A 17,948-nucleotide genomic window follows, 5' to 3' on the forward strand; every position below is an offset into this window, starting at 1 on the left:
AAGAAGGCCCGCCTGGATAAAGTGGCCGAAGAAGATGCCATTCTTGAACCAGGCACCACACCCAATCTTGAAGCGGCTATTCCTGAGGATATTCCCAATGATCCACCACAGTCCACCGCAGCCAGATGATGATCTTACTGCTGAGGAAATACCTACTGACACCTCAGGTCCTATCCATCAGCCCACAGGTTCCCTCCGGGTTGAAAGCTCCACCGGTCCCGCAAAACCTACTGACAAGCCAACAGCTCCAGTGCAAACCGGCGGTACCAATGATGATGAATTGGCATTACTGGCACTGGCCATACTGAGCCAAGCAATCCTGTCGCTTTATCCAAACATTCTACCAAGGAAGAATTAGCTGCTTTTGGCAAAGGCAAGTGGAATGCTGATCTGACGGCTTACGCTGCTCTGAACGCCCAAGATATCCATTCCGGCTATCTGAACCGGCTGTATACCAGCCGTGACTATGAAGCCGGTCTGGTTAACATGATGAAGGATAAATATGAGGTAACTTCCATATGCTCCTTCCTGCTTGTATGCTTTCATTCTTGCTGACTCTCCTAGCCCCTAAGGGCCGATTTGAAATATTCTTTCAAACCGGGACTTAATAAGATGAATCTTGATGCTTTGAATTTTGCTGATGTAGTCCCCAAGGGCCGGTTCAACTTAGCGTAGTTAAACCGGAACTTTAAGTAATTGAAACTGCCGCATCAGAATACATATGATCAAATAGCCATTAGCCCCCAAGTGCCAAGTTGAATACTTGTATTGAGCTTGGGACTTTGTAAACAATTGAAAGATGAAGATCGAATATGCATTAGCCCCCAAGTGCCAAGTTGAATACTTGTATTGAGCTTGGGACTTTGTAAACAATTGAAAGATGAAGATCGAATATGCATTAGCCCCCAAGTGCTAAGCGCATAACTTGTTATGTGGTTGGTACTTGAATCCTTCTACCGATTTGTTGAAACATATATCTGTATGCCTGCAGGCGGAGCTGAAGGCGAAAGAAAGCCAAGTCATCGATCTGCGAGAAAACCTGAAAACCCAACAGGCTGAAACCTCCAAGGCAAAAGAGGAATTGGCCAGTGCCTTAAGCGCCATGGAACAACTTAAGGAGAAGTTCAAGAAGAAACGGGCGGATTGGGCCACTGGAAAGTCCGCTTTGATCAAACGAGCAGAGGACGCCGAGGCTGCACTAAAACCAGTGATGGATGAACTGACCAGCATAAAGCGGCATGTTCATGCCATGACCACTTCTATCTTTGGTAAGCCAGCTTGCCTTCTGAATTGGTTCTGCCTTCTTACAGAGTCGCCGGTTTATTAACCTTTTATGGTATTTCAGGGACACGCATTGGTCACTTGGGGTCAGATGTGCGGAAGAAATTGAAAGCCGCCTATACCTTGGTTGAACAATTGTATACTGGTGCCCAGCGGATCATCTGTACCGCGTCTCATAACAAACCGGCGTCCACTTTGATTCAAGATACTTTGATGAAACTGTCAGTGCTTCCTGCCCGGGTTGAAGAGCAGAAGAAAACTGCTGCTCGAACCGGTGCAATCAATGCTTTAATCCGGGCAAAAGCCTGGGTGCCAGATTTTGATCCTATTGAAGTGGCTCAGGGTTATCCCAGTTTGAAGGAAGACGGGTCAGAATTTGGTGAAGCGGATCTGCGAGCCATAAACCGGGAGGTACGTCCGCTAGCTTGTCAACTGGCTGAGGAAGCAGATTTGTCTCATTATCAAGCCCAATATGATAGCCAAAACAAGCGAATAGCTGCACCAATCCATGAATCGGAAAACCTGATCCCTATAATCCGTAAGCATACTTACGCTCCCGATATTGACCCGTCTTCGCTAATCCATGACGAAGCTGTTTTTCAAGCATTGATGGGAATCGACTGGACAACTGTGGATTTCCAGCCACTGGGTAGAGAAACGGAAGCTGAAGCGGCGCAGGATGACCCACAACCATCAGGCCAGGCTGGTGGCCAAGCTTAAATCGGAAGTCGGTTTTAAAACTGTCTCTCCTTTGTGAAAAACAATTATGTTATTATGGGCACCATGTCGCCTTGTAACAGGCTAGCTGATACCTTTGATGTTGATATGCCTTCGCGCATAACTTGTTCTTCCTGTGGTAATGAACTTTCCAAAATACTTTCTGAAATAAGAAATTCGTTAATTGCCACCGCGGTTGTACCGTCAAGCGGAATATGATGTTTGTATATATAAAGTCAAAATATCCAAAACAAAATTTTAAGTATATGATCAAAAAAATTGAGATACATAATACCTGCCACCATTGAGTGTGAAGTTGGCTTGGCCAACCTCGAAGCGGAGCTTTTGCAAACCTACACTGTTGGAGGAAATAACAACTCATGTATATGTATATGACACTGGTTACCATGTAAACCGTGCTGGGTTATAATGAACACCGTGTTACTCCATAAGAGGATGTTAACAACAAGGATCAAACCGGACAAATAGTCTCCGGATTGACATGAACTGTGTTCCGTTAATTGATTGGTTAAAAAACTTTGTCGGTTTAAAGAACACAATAAAAAGCAAAAAAAAACCCTTCAAAGAAAAGTATGAAGCAAAAGCAACGACAAAAACATTTGCCAAAAAAGTTTTATTTAAGCTGATCAAATGGTGTAACCATGGCCAAACACGACCAAGCTCCCGTTAGGTGTAACTATGGTTCTAGTTAGCCAGGTCCCCAAGTGATTCTTGTGGCATTTATGCCGACCAAATGGCGTGGTCATGGTTCGGGTTCGACCAAGCCCCCAAGTGATTCTGTGGCCTTAGGCCGATCAAGAGGCATGACTGGTTCAGACATGACCAAGTCTCCAAGTGATCTGGTGGCTTTCGCCTATCAAGAGGCATGGTATTGGTTCGGACACGACCAATCCTCCAAGTGATATAACACGATGCTTTTAGCAAAGCGAACTCAAGGGGTAAACCGGAGGCCGCTTTAGAGCAACTCCGTGTAACCTCACATGATGTAAAAGAACAGATACCCCGCTTTAGCTGAGGTTCCGGTTTATTATACTTAATCATAATATATACATTGTATGTACATAAGTATAGCCAATGGCTCAGGTATAGTAAGGCCGAAGATGAGCTATATTCCACGGCCTGTTAGTCTCTTCCTCTGATGTACGTGAGTCCTTATGCTCTCGAATATCGATCAGATAGTACGACCCGTTGTGCAGATTCTTGCTAACCACGAAAGGCCCCTCCCAAGGTGGGGATAGCTTATGCATATCAGTCTGATCTTGGATGAGCCGAAGCACCAAATCTCCTTCCTGGAAGGCTCTGGTTCTGACTCGGCGACTGTGATTACGACGAAGATCCTGCTGGTAAATCACCGACCGGGCGGCTGCGATGTCACGCTCTTCATCCAACCGGTCCAAAGCATCTTGCCGTGTTGTCTCGTTGTCCGCTTCAACATAAGCCGTGACACGAGGTGAGTCATGACGGATATCGCTGGGGAGAACCGCCTCCGCTCCATAAACCATGAAGAACGGTGTGTATCCTGTTGATCTGTTGGGTGTTGTATTGATGCTCCATAACACAGATGATAATTCTTCTACCCAACAACCCGACGTTCTTTGCAAAGGAACCATGAGCCAGGGCTTGATGCCTCTCAAGATCTCTTGATTAGCTCTTTCTGCTTGACCATTGGACTGTGGATGTGCCACTGATGAAATGTTGAGCCGGATGTGCTCCCATTCGCAGAACTCCTTCATAGCACCTTTGGATAAATTGGTACCATTATCTGTGATAATACTGTGTGGAAAGCCAAACTAGAAAATCACCTTTTTGATGAACTGAACCGCCGTGGCCGCATCACACTTGCTAACAGGTTCTGCCTCCACCCACTTTGTAAACTTGTCCACCGCCACCAGGAGGTGGGTCTTCTTATCTTTGGACCTTTTGAAAGGCCCAACCATATCCAGCCCCCAAGTTGCAAACGTCCAAGTAATTGGAATCATCCTCAATTCTTGAGCCGGTACATGAGCACGTATTGAAAACCTTTGGCAACCATCACATCATCTGAGCAGATCCTTCACATCAGCATGAGCAGTTAACCAATAGAAACCATGGCAAAACGCTTTAGCCACCAGAGACTTTGAACCGGCGTGGTGACCACAATCTCCTTTGTGGATCTCCGCAAAATTTCACGGCCTTCTTTAGGAGACACACAACATTGAAAAGCTCCTGATACACTGCAATGATGCAACTCACCGTTGATGACAGCCATGGACTTGGATCGCCGGATTATCTGCCGGGCCAGAATCTCATCTTCTAGCAACTCGCCCCAGTTCTTGTACGCCAGATAAGGAAGCGTCCAATCCGGAATAACATGAAGAACTGCCACCAATTGAGCCTCTGGATCAGGAATGGCCAAATCCTCTTCACCAGGGATCTTCACCGACGGGTTGTGCCGCACATCCAGAAAAACATTGGGTGGGACCGGTTTGTGCTGAGAGCCCAGCCGGTTTAAAGCATCCGCCGCTTCATTTTTCCGCCGGTCCACGTGGTCCACCTAATAGCCTCTGAAATAACCTGCAACAATATCCACCTCATGACGATATGCTGCCATGAGTGGGTCCTTGGAGTCCCAAGTGCCAGACACTTGCTGAGCCACAAGGTCCGAATCACCGAAGCACTTAACTCGACTTAGATTCATCTCCTTAGCCATCCGAAGACCATGGAGTAAGGCTTCATACTCAGCTGCATTGTTAGTACAAGGGAACATTAAACGAAGAACATAACAAAACTTATCACCTCGTGGGGAAGTTAATACGACTCCAGCCCCCGAGCCTTCCAACTTCCTGGATCCGTCAAAATGGATGGTCCAATACGTATGATCCGGCTTTTCTTCAGGTGCTTGCATTTCCGTCCAATCATTGATGAAATCAACAAGTGCTTGAGACTTAATCACTGTCCGAGGCACATATTTCAAACCGTGCGGTCCCAGCTCTATAGCCCACTTTGCAATCCGGCCAGTTGCTTCCCGGTTCTGGATGATATCTCCCAAAGGAGCAGAACTGACCACCGTAATTGGGTGCCCTTGGAAGTATTGCTTAAGCTTACAGCTTGCCATAAAAACTCCATACACCAGCTTCTGCCAATGCGGATACCTTTGCTTGGACTCAATGAGTACCTCGCTGATATAATAGACCGGACGTTGAACCGGATGCTCCTTACCTGCCTCCTTTCGTTCCACCACAATAGCCACGCTGACCGCACGATCATTAGCAGCAACATATAACAGTAACGGCTCCTTGTCAATGGGAGCGGCGAGCACAGGCGGATTGGCCAATTGCCGCTTTAAGTCCTCAAATGCTTCATCAGCAGCAGAACTCCAGATGAACTAATCCGTCTTCTTCAACATCTGATACAAAGGGATCGCCTTCTCACCAAGGCGGCTGATAAACCGGCTTCACGCGGCAATCCGGCCTGCCAGGTGTTGAACATCATTGATACACTTCGGTTTAGCCAGGGAGGTGATGGCTGTGATCTTCTCCGGATTAGCCTCAATTCCCCTGTTGGACACCAGAAAACCCAATAACTTGCCCACCGGTACACCAAAGACACACTTGTCCGGATTAAGCATCATCTTGTACGTCCTTAGGTTATCAAAGGTTTCCTTCAAATCACCAACCAGAGTCTCCTTCTCCCTGGATTTAACCATGATATCATCCACGTAAGCATGTACATTACGGCCAATCAGCTTGTGAAGACAATTTTGTACACACAGTTGATAAGTTGCCTGGGCACTTTTGAGCCCAAAGGGCATAGACACATAGCAGAAGACTCCAAAGGGAGTTATGAATGTCGTCTTCTCGTGGTCCTTAACTGCCATTTTGATCTGATGATAGCCAGAATATGCATCCAAAAAACTTAAATGCTCACAACCCGCCGTAGCATCAATGATTTGATCAATACGGGGGAGGGCAAAAGGATCTGTTGGACAAGCTTTATTAAGATCTGTGTAATCCACACACATACGCCAGGTGCCGTTTTTCTTAAGGACTAGCACCGGATTGGAAAGCCACTCAGGGTGAAAAACTTCAACAATAAAACCAGCTGCTAAGAGCCTGGCTACCTCTTCTCCAATCGCCTTGCGTCTTTCTTCGTTAAACCGGCGGAGGAACTGTTTCATCGGTTTGTATTTAGGATCCACATTAAGTGTGTGCTCAGCGAGTTGCCTCGGTACACCTGGCATGTCAGAGGGCTTCCATGCAAAAATGTCCCGATTCTCACGGATGAACTCGATGAGCGCGCTTTCCTATTTCGGATCCAAGTTGGCACTAATGCTGAACTGCTTGGACGAATCGCCAGGTACGAAGTCAACAAGCTTAGTTTCTGCTGCTGATTTGAACTTCAGGGCCGGATCATGCTCCGTAGTTGGCTTCTTCAACGGAGTCATGTCCGCTGGATCAACATTGTCTTTATAGTACTTCAACTCCTCGGTGGCACAAACCGACTCTGCATAAGCCGCATCTCCTTCCTCGCATTCCAAAGCGATTTTGCGGCTTCCGTGAACCGTTATTGTCCCCTTGTGACCCGGCATCTTGAGCTGCAAATACACATAACAGGGCCAAGCCATAAACTTGGCGTATGCCGGACGCCAAACAGGGCATGATATGGACTTTGGATTTTCACCACTTCAAACGTTAATGTTTCCGACCTGGAATCATCATCATCCCCAAAGGCCACTTCAAGAGCTATCTTACCAACGGGATATGCTGATCTGCCAGGCACTACACCATGGAATACTGTATTGGACGGTTTGAGATTCTTATCTATAAGTCCCATACGACGGAAGGTCTCATAGTATAGGATGTTAATGTTGCTCCCTCCATCCATGAGCACCTTGGTGAACTTATAACCTCCCACCTGAGGTGCCACCACCAGAGCCAACTGACCCAGATTATCGACCTGGAGTGGGTGATCCTCTCTGCTCCATATGATTGGCTGTTCAGACCAACGTAGATAACGGGGTGTGGCCGGTTCAACAGAGTTGACTGCCCGCCTCTGAACCTTCCGGTCTCGCTTGTCCAAGCTAGTGGTAAAGACATGGTACTGCCCATTACTCAACTACTTTGGGTTGCTTTGGTAACCTGACTGTTGCTGCTGTTGGTTGTAACCACCCTGGTTGTTCTGACTATTTTGACCATTATGTCCGCCCGAATTACCATTAAATCCTGAACCGGAACTTCCTCCACCGTAACCCGGCCCGGACCTTGAGCCACCGCCAGATCCGTGATCATACCAGAAATTATTAGAATTCTTGAACTCCTGCATAATAAAGCAATCCTTCCAAAGGTGGTTTGCTGGCTCCTCCTTCGTCCCATGTCTTGGACAGGGCTGGCTTAGCAGATAGTTCAGGCGGTTTGGGTTGGGGTTGGGCGCTCCACTACGATTTTTCGGCCTACCCTTGCGCCGTTGGCCATTGTCCTGTACGTTGGTATTAGCCACAAAATCCATGTTGCCATCCGCTTTACGCTTGCCTCCTCCGCCATTGCCTACCCAGTGATGCTGCTGACCTTTGGAGCTGCTGTTCTTCTTCCCCTTCCCTGTCTTGTCATCATCAGATTCGGGATCCTTGGTACTATCAGAATCAGCATATTTTACCAAAGTGGCCATGAGGGTCCCCATGTCGGTGCAATGACGCTTCATTCGTCCCAATTTCAACTTCAGGGGCCCAAACCGGCAGTTGCCTTCTAGGGTTAATACTGCGGTGTCAGCGTTGATGCGGTCTGAGGAGTGCAACACTTGTGAAACCCGGCGCACCCAATGAGTCGTTGACTCTCCTTCCTCCTGGACGCATGCAGCTAAGTCTACTATCAACATAGGCTGTTTACAGGTATCCTTGAAATTGTTGATAAACCGGGCTCGTAATTGGGCCCATTAACTGATAGAATTAGTGGGCAAGCTTTTTAACCAAGTACGGGCCGTTCATTCAAGCATCATGGTGAAGTATTTTGCACACGCCATGTCATCCACATCAAGCATCTCCATGGCCATCTCATAGCTCTCTACCCATGTCTCTGGTGGTTGATCCGCCGTATAATTTGGTACCTTGCGTGGGCCTTTGAAATCCTTGGGCAAACGCACATTGCGTAAAGCGGGGATGAGGCAAGGCACCCCCAAAGAACTAGAAGTAACGCCAGGTTCGATCAAAATGGTTGGACGAACCGGCGTGAGCTGCCGAGCCTGATGTTGTGCGGCTAACTCGGCCTCCCTATGCGCTCGGGCCCGGTTCACCACTTCCTGAGCGTCATCAGCACCACCCGTCAGGTTGTTACCACAGGGTGCTCCACGTCGTTCATTACTCGACACTGCTGGTTCATCCATATGTCTGCTATAGCTCCGGCTTGGACGGGGGGGTCGAGTGGATTCGGTCGCGGCTGTACGAGTACGCCTCCTGTTGGGCCAAAGCTGTCCTTAGAAGTTCCTTGACCCGTCGCGTCTCTACTGCTTGAGGCGAGTCACCTTCAACTGGAATGGCCTCCAGTCGTGCAGCAGTGGCAACAAGATTGTCCATTGGGCTGGAGTAGTGACCCGGAGGTGTTAAAGCATCCCGAGGTATAACGGTGTTTTGACGAGGCGGGTCCATCTGACGGGGCTGAACCGGTGCACCGGTCCTAGGGGCTTCTGCCCGGTTCCCCTCCAGCGGATTACTGGCTCTTGGTCCTGGAGTGTTGAAAAGGTCTCTGGCCTCAAAAACCGGAGGTAAGCGGGACCGATGCTTCCTCCTCATGACTTCATGCGACGCGCTCTGATCCAACATAAGCCTGTAGGCCTGTGCGTCTAAAGCGGCCCGCTCTGCGGCCATCCTGGTGTCCTCAGTCGCCAGATCTGTTTTGGCCTGGGTGATTTGTTCCTTTACCTTTGCAATCTCCGTGTTGTGAGTGTCCTGATCTGGTGGATTAACTTCTGCCATAAGCACAGCCAATGCATCAAATAGTTCTGATAGAACCTCAGCCGGTGGGCGCACAGGGCCTCCCGCCCCGGCAACCATTGCCGCTGCTGAACCGGAGATCGTTGCCGCGGCTGTCGAAGAGTGAAGTGCTGCTTGTGTTCCAGTCATGAATATTCCAACCCGGTTAGGCAGATCAGAGGGGTCCGGAATACTGTCGCCATCGGAACAGCTCTCAATCCGGCCATCTTATAGCTGATAAAGAGATTCGGTTTCTCTGGTCGAAGATTCGTCACCGGAACGAACGGCAGTCGCCCCGCGAAGCTCCGATCCATCCTCATAACTCCCTCCATGGATCATTCCCACAAAGGCACACTTCATGGCCGGTTTAACCCGGGCGGATCGTGTACGCTGAGCCGTCTCGACGAGGTCGGTGCAGATGTCCGGCTCAGGGCCCGGTTCACCGATCTTGCCAATGAAAACGTGAATGCTACCAAAGGGGACCCGGTACCCGTACTCAATTGAGCCGGCCTCGGGGCCCCAGCCTGCGTCGTCGATGTAGAGTTTGCCGCGACGACTCTTAGTCATCCGGCCTACAGCGTAGCCCTCGAGTCCTTCAAAGCATCCCTCCAAGAACCGGAAACCATCGTGCGATAGCCCCACGGTGGGCGCCAACTGTCGTGGTTTTGTCACGGCAGATGTCCTAGAGAAAGGACTTAGTCGTGGAGCCATCGCTACGGGTTAGCTTGAAGGGGTTAAAGCGGACACAAGGATGCAAGAGAGTTTATACTAGTTCGGCCCCTTCAATGAAGGTAAAAGCCTACGTCTAGTTGTGATGAAATTGATGGGTGTTTCGATGACTAGGGAGCAAATAAGCTTCGCCTATGTCTCGAGTTGTTGTCTGTCCTTGAACCGCCGCCGGGTCGTCCCCTTATATACATGGGGACACCCATCGGTTTACAGAGTCCCGATACCGGCTCATAGATGCGTCCGGTTCGGTCTCCACTATTCCTAACTTATAACACAAGTTACATACTGACGCCGGTTTATAGCTATAGGCCGTAAACCGATTATGGGCCTTTAGCCCTCATCTGCCCTCATGGGCTTTTATCACACTCAACTACTGATGAAGTTAACCCGACTTGTCCTGGCCGGTTTACGCCCAGTAGTAATTTCCCCAACAATTACGCTGTGGTGTTCTAGGTGGTGTGATTTGTGAAACTATTCCACATTGTTTCAAATGAAGACCAAAATCGTAACTCAAATATTCACCTCCATGATCATTTCGTAGAAACTTTATTTTCTTGTTACGATGATTTTCCACTTCACTCTAAAATTCTTTGAACTTTTCAAATGTTTCAGACTTATGTTTCATCAAGTAGATATACCCATATCTGCTCAAATCATCTGTGAAGGTCAGAAAATAACAATATCCGCCGCGAGCCTCAACACTCATCGGACTGCATACATCAGTTTGTATTATTTACAACAAGTCTATTGCTCGCTCCATTGTTCCGAAGAACAGAGTGTTAGTCATCTTGCCCATGAGGCATGGTTCGCAAGCATCAAGTCATTCATAATCAAGTGATTCCAAAAGTCCATCAGCATGGAGTTTCTTCATGCGATTTACACCAATATGACCTAAACGGCAGTGCCACAAATAAGTTGCACTATCATTATTAAACTTGTATCTTTTGGCTTCAATACTATGAATATGTTTATCACTACTATCGAGATTCAACAAAAATAGACCACTCATCGAGGGTGCATGACCATAAAAGATATTACTCATATAAATAGAACAACCATTATTCTCTGATTTTAAATTAATAACCGTCTCGCATCAAACAAGATCCAGATATAATGTTCATGATTAACCCTGGCACCAAATAACAATTATTCAGGTCTAAAACTAATACTGAAGGTAGATGTAGAGGTAGTGTGCCGACGACAATCACATAGACTTTGGAACCATTTCCCACGCGCATCGTCACCTCATCCTTAGCCAATCTTTGTTTAATCCGTAGCCCCTGTTTCGAGTTGCAAATATGAGCAACATAACCAGTATCAAATACCCAGGCACTACTATGAGCATTAGTAAGGTACACATCAATAACATGTATATCAAATATACCTTTCACTTTGCCATCCTTCTTATCCACCAAATACTTGGGGCAGTTCTGCTTCCAGTGACCAGTCCCTTTGCAGTAGAAGCACTCAATCTCAGCCTTAGGTCCAGACTTGGGCTTCTTCACTTGAGCAACAACTTGCTTGCCGTTCTTCTTGAAGTTCCCCTTCTTCCCCTTGCTCTTCTTCTTGAAACTAGTGGTCTTGTTAACCACCAACGCTTGATGGTCCTTCTTGATTTCTACCTCTGCAGCCTTTAGCATCACGAAGAGCTCGGCAATTGTCTTATCCATCCCATGCATATTATAGTTCATCACGAAGCTTTTGTAGCTTGGTGGCAGTGATTGAAGAAATCTGTCAACGACACTATCATCAGGAAGATTAACTCCCAGTTGAGTCAAGTGGTTGTGGTAGCCAGACATTCTGAGTATATGTTCACTGATAGAACTATTCTGCTCCGTCTTGCAGCTGTAGAACTTATTGGAGACTTCATATCTCTGAATCCGGGCATTTGCTTGAAATATTAACTTCAACTCCTGGAACATCTCATTTGCTCCATGATGTTCAAAACGTCGTTGAAGTCCCGGTTCTAAGCCGTAAAGCATGGCACACTAAACTATCGAGTAGTCATCGGCTTTTCTCTGCCATACGTTCATAACGTCCAGAGTTGCTCCTACAGTGGGTCTTGCACCTAGCGGTGCTTCCAGGACGTAATTCTTCTGTGCTGCAATGAGGATAATCCTCAAGTTATGAACCCAGTCCGTGTAGTTGCTACCATCATCTTTCAACTTAGCTTTCTCTAGGAACACATTAAAATTCAAAGGAACGGTAGCACGGGCCATTGATCTACAACAACATAGATATGCAAAATACTATCAGGTACTAAGTTCATGATAAATTAAAGTTCAATTAATCATATTACTTAAGAACTCCCACTTAGATAGACATCCCTCTAGTTATCTAAATGATCACGTGATCCATATCAACTAAACCATGTCTGATCGTCATGTGTGATGGAGTAGTTTTCAATGGTGAACATCACTATGTTGTTCATATCTACTATATGATTCATGCTCGACCTTTCGGTCTTAGTGTTCTGAGGCCATATCTGCATATGCTAGGCTCGTCCAGTTTAACCCGAGTATTCTGCATGTGCAAAAATGGCTTGCACCCGTTGTATGTGAACATAGAGCTTATCGCACCCGATCATCACGTGGTGTTTCAGCATGACGAACTGTAGCAACGGTGCATACTCAGGGAGAACACTTATACCTTGAAATTTAGTGAGAGATCATCTTATAATGGTACCACCATACTAAGCAAAATAATATGCATAAAGGATAAACATCACATGCAATCAAAATAAGTGATATGATATGGCCATCATCATCTTGTGCCTTTGATCTCCATCTCCAAAGCACCGTCATGATCACCATCTTCACTGGCTTGACACCTTGATCTCCATCGTAGCATCATTGTCGTCTCGCCAACTATTGCTTCTATGACTACCGCTACCTCTTAGTGATAAAGTAAAGTAATTACATAGAGATTGCATTTCATAGAATAAAGAGACAACCATAAGGCTCCTGCCAGTTGCCGATAACTGTTACAAAACATGATCATCTCATACAACAATTTATATCTCATCACGTCTTAACCATATCACATCACAACATGTCCCACAAAAACAAGTTAGATGTCCTCTACTTTGTTGTTGGAAGTTTTACGTGGATGCTACGGGCTTCTAGCAAGAACCGTTCTTACCTACGCATCAAAACCACAACGATTTTTCATCGAGTGTGCTGTTTTAACCTTCAACAAGGACCGGGCATAGTCAAACTAGATTCAACTAAAGTTGGAGAAACAAACACCCGCTAGCCACCTATCTGCAAAGCACGTCGGTAGAACCAGTCTCATGAACGCGTTCATGTAATGTCGGTCCGGGCTGCTTCATCCAACAATACCGCCGAATCAAAGTAAGACGTTGCTGGTAAGCAGTATGACTATTATCGCCCACAATCCATTGTGTTCACTCGTGCATATAAAATCTACACATAGACCTGGCTCGGATGCAACTATTGGGGAACACAGTATTTCAAAAAAAACTCCTACGATCATGCAAGATCTATCTAGGATAAGCGTAGCAATAAGCGGGGAGAGTGTGTCCACGTACCCTCGTAGACCGAAAGCGGAAGCGTTTAGTAACGTGGTTGATGTATTCGAACGTCTTCGTGGTCCAAGCGATCCAAGCACCGAACATACGACACCTTCACGTTCAGCACACATTCATCTCGATGACGTCCCTCGATCTCTTGATCCAGTTGAGGACAAGGAAGAGTTCCGTCAGCACGACGGTGTGGCGACAATGATGATGAAGCTAGTGGCGCAGGGCTTCACCTAAGGACTACGACGATATGATGGTGGTGTGTAACTGTGGAGGTGGGCACCGCACACGGCTAAGAGAAGACTTGGTGTGCCTTTGGGGTGCCCCTCCCATGTTATAAAGGGGGAGGAGAGGTGGTCGGCCCAAGGGGGGTGCGCCAGGTGCGGGGAGTCCTACTAGGACTCCCTAATCCAAGTAGGATTCCCGTCTCTTTTTTCCTTTTTCGGAACAGCAATGAGGGAAAGAGAGGAGGAGGAGTAGGAGAGGGAAGGGGGGGTGCTGCCCCCACCCCCTGTCCAATTCGGATTGGCAAGGGGGGGCGCTCGCCACCTCCCTGGCCGGCCCTCTCTCCTCCACTAAGGCCCATGTGTGGCCCATTAACTTCCTGGGGAGGGGGGGGGGTCATGTAACCCCCGGTAGTCCGAAACTTATTTGATACTTCCCGAAACCATTCCGGTGTACGAATACAACCTTCCAATATATGAATCTTCAACTCTCGATCATTTTGAGACTCCTCGTCATGTCCGTGATCTCATCCGGGACTCCAAACAAACTTCGGTTCATCAAATCACATAACTCATAATACAAATCATCATTGAACGTTAAGTGTGCAGACCCTACGGGTTCGAGAACTATGTAGACATGACCAAGACACATCTCCGGTCAATAACCAATAGCAGAACCCGGATGCTCATATTGGCTCCTACATATTCTACGAAGATCTTTATCGGTCAAACCGCATAACAAAATACGTTGTTCCCTTTGTCATCGGTATGTTTACGTGCCCGAGATTTGATAGTCGGTATCACCATACCTAGTTCAATATCGTCACCGGCAAGTCTCTTTACTCGTTCTATAATGCATCATCCTATAACTAACTTATTAGTCACATTGCTTGCAAGGCTCATAGTGATGTGCATTACCGAGAGGGCCCAGAGATACCTCTCCGATACATGGAGTGACAAATCCTAATCTCGATCTATGCCAACTCAACAAACACCATCGGAGCCACCTGTAGAGCATCTTTATAATCACCCAGTTACATTGTGACGTTTGATAGCACACAAGGTGTTCCTCCGGTATTCGCGAGTTGCATAATCTCATAGTCAAAGGAACATGTATAAGTCATGAAGTAAGCAATAGCAATAAAACTAAATGATCATTATGCTAAGCTAATGGATGTGTCTTGTCCATCACATCATTCTCTAATGATGTGATCCCATTTATCAAATGATAACATATTTCTACGGTCAGGAAACTTAACCATCTTTGATTTAGGAGCTAGTCTAGTAGAGGCATACTAGGGACACTCTATTTGTCTATGTATTCACACATATACTAAGTTTCTATTTAATACAATTCTAGCATGAATAATAAACATTTATCATGATATAAGGAAATATAAATAGCAACTTTATTATTGCCTCTAGGGCATATTTCCTTCAGTCCCTGCATCAACAAGTCGACTCAGCCGGTCCTGGTCAAATCTGACCAGTGGGGCCAGTGGTCAGTGACTAAGTCACGTAACAGAGCTAATTATTGTTAAAGATATTAACCAAAACTAAAATTAGTCAGGGGCAGGGCCCACATGTCATTGACTCTACCGGAGTCAAATGCGGTCAGTTGGGGTCAAACCCGCTAGCGGTTAGCCACCGGCGAGGTCAGTGGCGCTCATATGCCTCTGGTTTCCTCTGTGGTGCTCAGTTTGGCACACGGCTAGGCGCGTTGGCGTGCTAGCTCGACGATGCGTCGAATGGTGGTCTCAGTCGGGCCGTAGGTGGCCGAAATCATTGGCAGCAACCATGTTTGCGGTGGCTGGCGTTCGGGTGATTGCGGGGTTGGTGCTATGTTATGCAAGTGGGCGAATCGAAGCACCATCGAGGCTGTACGGTGTGCGATGGGTGCGTTAGACACCGTTGCACGACCAAATGGTCATCGGAGCTACGCGAGCGGCGAGCTCGGGCGGCGACGCATTTCGTCCATCAATGAATCGACGACTATGGTGTAACGCCCCGAGACCGTTGTGCCAGGTGTCCTCCAGTTATTCACTATTGTTGCCTTATCTTTTCTTGCATTTCATGCATGTCATATCATATCATCATGCGCATTTCTTTTGCATACATGTTCGTCTCATGCATCTGAGCTTTTTCCCCGTTGTTTGTTTTGCAATCCGGCACTCCTATGTCACCCGGTGTCCCTTTCTACCTCTTTTCGTGTGCGGGTGTTAAACGTTTTCGGATTGGACCGATACTTGTCATGCGGCCTTGGTTTACCACCGGTAGACCGCCTGTCAAGTTTCGTGCCATTTGGACTTCGTTTGATACTCCAATGGTTAACCGAGGGACCGAAAAGGCCTCGTGTGTGTTGCAGGCCAACACCCCTCCAAAGTGGCCCAAAACCCACCTAAACCCCCTCCATCATCTCGGTCGTTCGATCACGATCGCGTGGCCGAAAACCGCACCTCTTTTGGACTCTCCTAGCTCCCTCTACCTATATATATGTGATCCCCTCCGAAATATTCGCGGTACAAACCCTATATCTCTTCCCTCGCGTCACCGGACAAAATCCCCGCCGCCAGACATGTCCGCCCTCCACCTCGCTCCGGCTAGTGGCGTCGCGCCATGTCACCCCGCCGCCGCCGCCATCCTATCGGCGTGCGCCACCTCAGCCGGCCGCCTCCCTCTCCACCGCGTGGCCCGCGGGGCCCAGATCCGGCCCGTGTGGGCCCGGTCGCCGCCGCCGCCGCCCGCAGGCGCGTGCCCGCCCCCGCCGCCGCGCCTCTTGCCGGGATCCCACGCCATCCTCGCCGGACCTTGCGCCGCCTACCCGCACCACCACGCAGCGCCCCGCTGCTGTCGCCGTTTTTCGTTCGTCGGACCCTGCGCCGCCCCGCTACTAAGCTTCACCGCGGCACCGTCCGGCCTCGTCGTCGCCGGATTCGGGCGCCCCATGCCTGGATCTACCGCTTCTGCTCGCGGCGGTCCTTGCCTCGCCGGAGCGCCGCCAGGTTCCCGTCGGCCGCGCCCGCTAGCTCCGGCGGCCTCGTCCCACTCGGGAGGACGACGGTCCCCGTCGGCCCAACCTCGTGGACCCGCGTAGGCCAGCGCATCGGCCCAGTGTCGGCCCACCTTCTCCAGGCCCAGCTCCCCTTCCTCCGGCCTGATGTGTTTTCTTTCTCGCGAGGGTATATTTCTCTAAGTCCCAGTAATTTTTGCACTTGTTCACAGCATCATAACTCTGCACCCGTTGCCCCATTTTGAGTGTGTAGCATATCAAAATGTTCGTCTCGACGAGTACATCATTTCATATCATTGCATAATTTTCATTTGAACTCATCTTGATGCCCAAAATGTCGTTGGAAGAGGGCTATGTGAGTAATTTGTCAGACCTCTTTCAGCAAATGGCATTTTGTCATTTTTGCCATGATTAATGTGTGCATGCTATGATCCTGAGCTCTACATGTGTTTTGTTATATGCCATGCCATCTTTACAGGGGTGCTTGCCATGTATTTTTGTGATAATTGTGGTGACTACCACAAGCTTGCAAAGTAGCGTAATCGGTAATGCCGATTTCAGGGACTTAGAATTTCACCAAGTCCATGTCCTGTTTTTGTTGTTATGCCATATGTTCATGTTGTTTCCTTGTGATCCGTGCCTCTTTTGAGGATGATCAGTAAGGATGTTTTGTTAATATTGTGGTGCTCTTTCCATACATGTCTTTGTTTGCATTTATGGAGCACCCTAGCTTGAGTCAATCGAGCTCTACTTTTGCTATAAAGTGAATCCTGGCAGATCGTTGACATGTTTAGCGATTTTTCCGAGGATGTTGCTATTGATCCGTGCATGCTATGATGTTGTTCTTGCCATGTATAGATCCTATGCCATGTCTTCTTGATGGGTGTATGCTTAGTTTGTCATGCCATGCTCTGTAGTGAGTGCTTCGAGCTCGTAAACATGCCTACTCGTTAACTGATTTGCATGCTCCAGTTTTTCACAAAGTCCGAACCTGTTTATGTTTTTGCCATGTTCACATGCTTGCAATTGTATTTTCTGATCCCTTTTGGCTCAAGGTCACTAAGGGACTTTTGTTAAGTGCTTTGAGTAGCTTCATTCCATGCCTTGATTTGCCATGTTAAGTTCCTGTAGCATGTAGTTTTCATGCTCTAAAGTGTGCTTCCTGATAGTAAGTTCCAGACTTGTGTTAATTTCACCAAGTCTGAAACATGTTATCATTTGCACTTTTGCCATGCTTGTTTGAACCTGTTAATGGATGAATTAGCCGTAGCTCATTGTTCATCTTTTGTCAAGAATCTTGAGTGGATCCCTGCCATGTATCTTGTTGCCATGTTTGAGTGATGTAGCATATTTATCTTGGTGCATTTAGATGGCTACTTGCTATTAATCACAGACCGGTGCCATATTTGTTTTGCTTGCCATTTCCAAACCGTGCATCCGATTCCGGTGATATTTATATTGATTTCAACCGAAATCAACTCCTCT

This window comes from Triticum aestivum, chromosome 4A (genome assembly GCF_018294505.1).
Source record: "Triticum aestivum cultivar Chinese Spring chromosome 4A, IWGSC CS RefSeq v2.1, whole genome shotgun sequence".
Lineage (NCBI taxonomy): Eukaryota > Viridiplantae > Streptophyta > Magnoliopsida > Poales > Poaceae > Triticum > Triticum aestivum.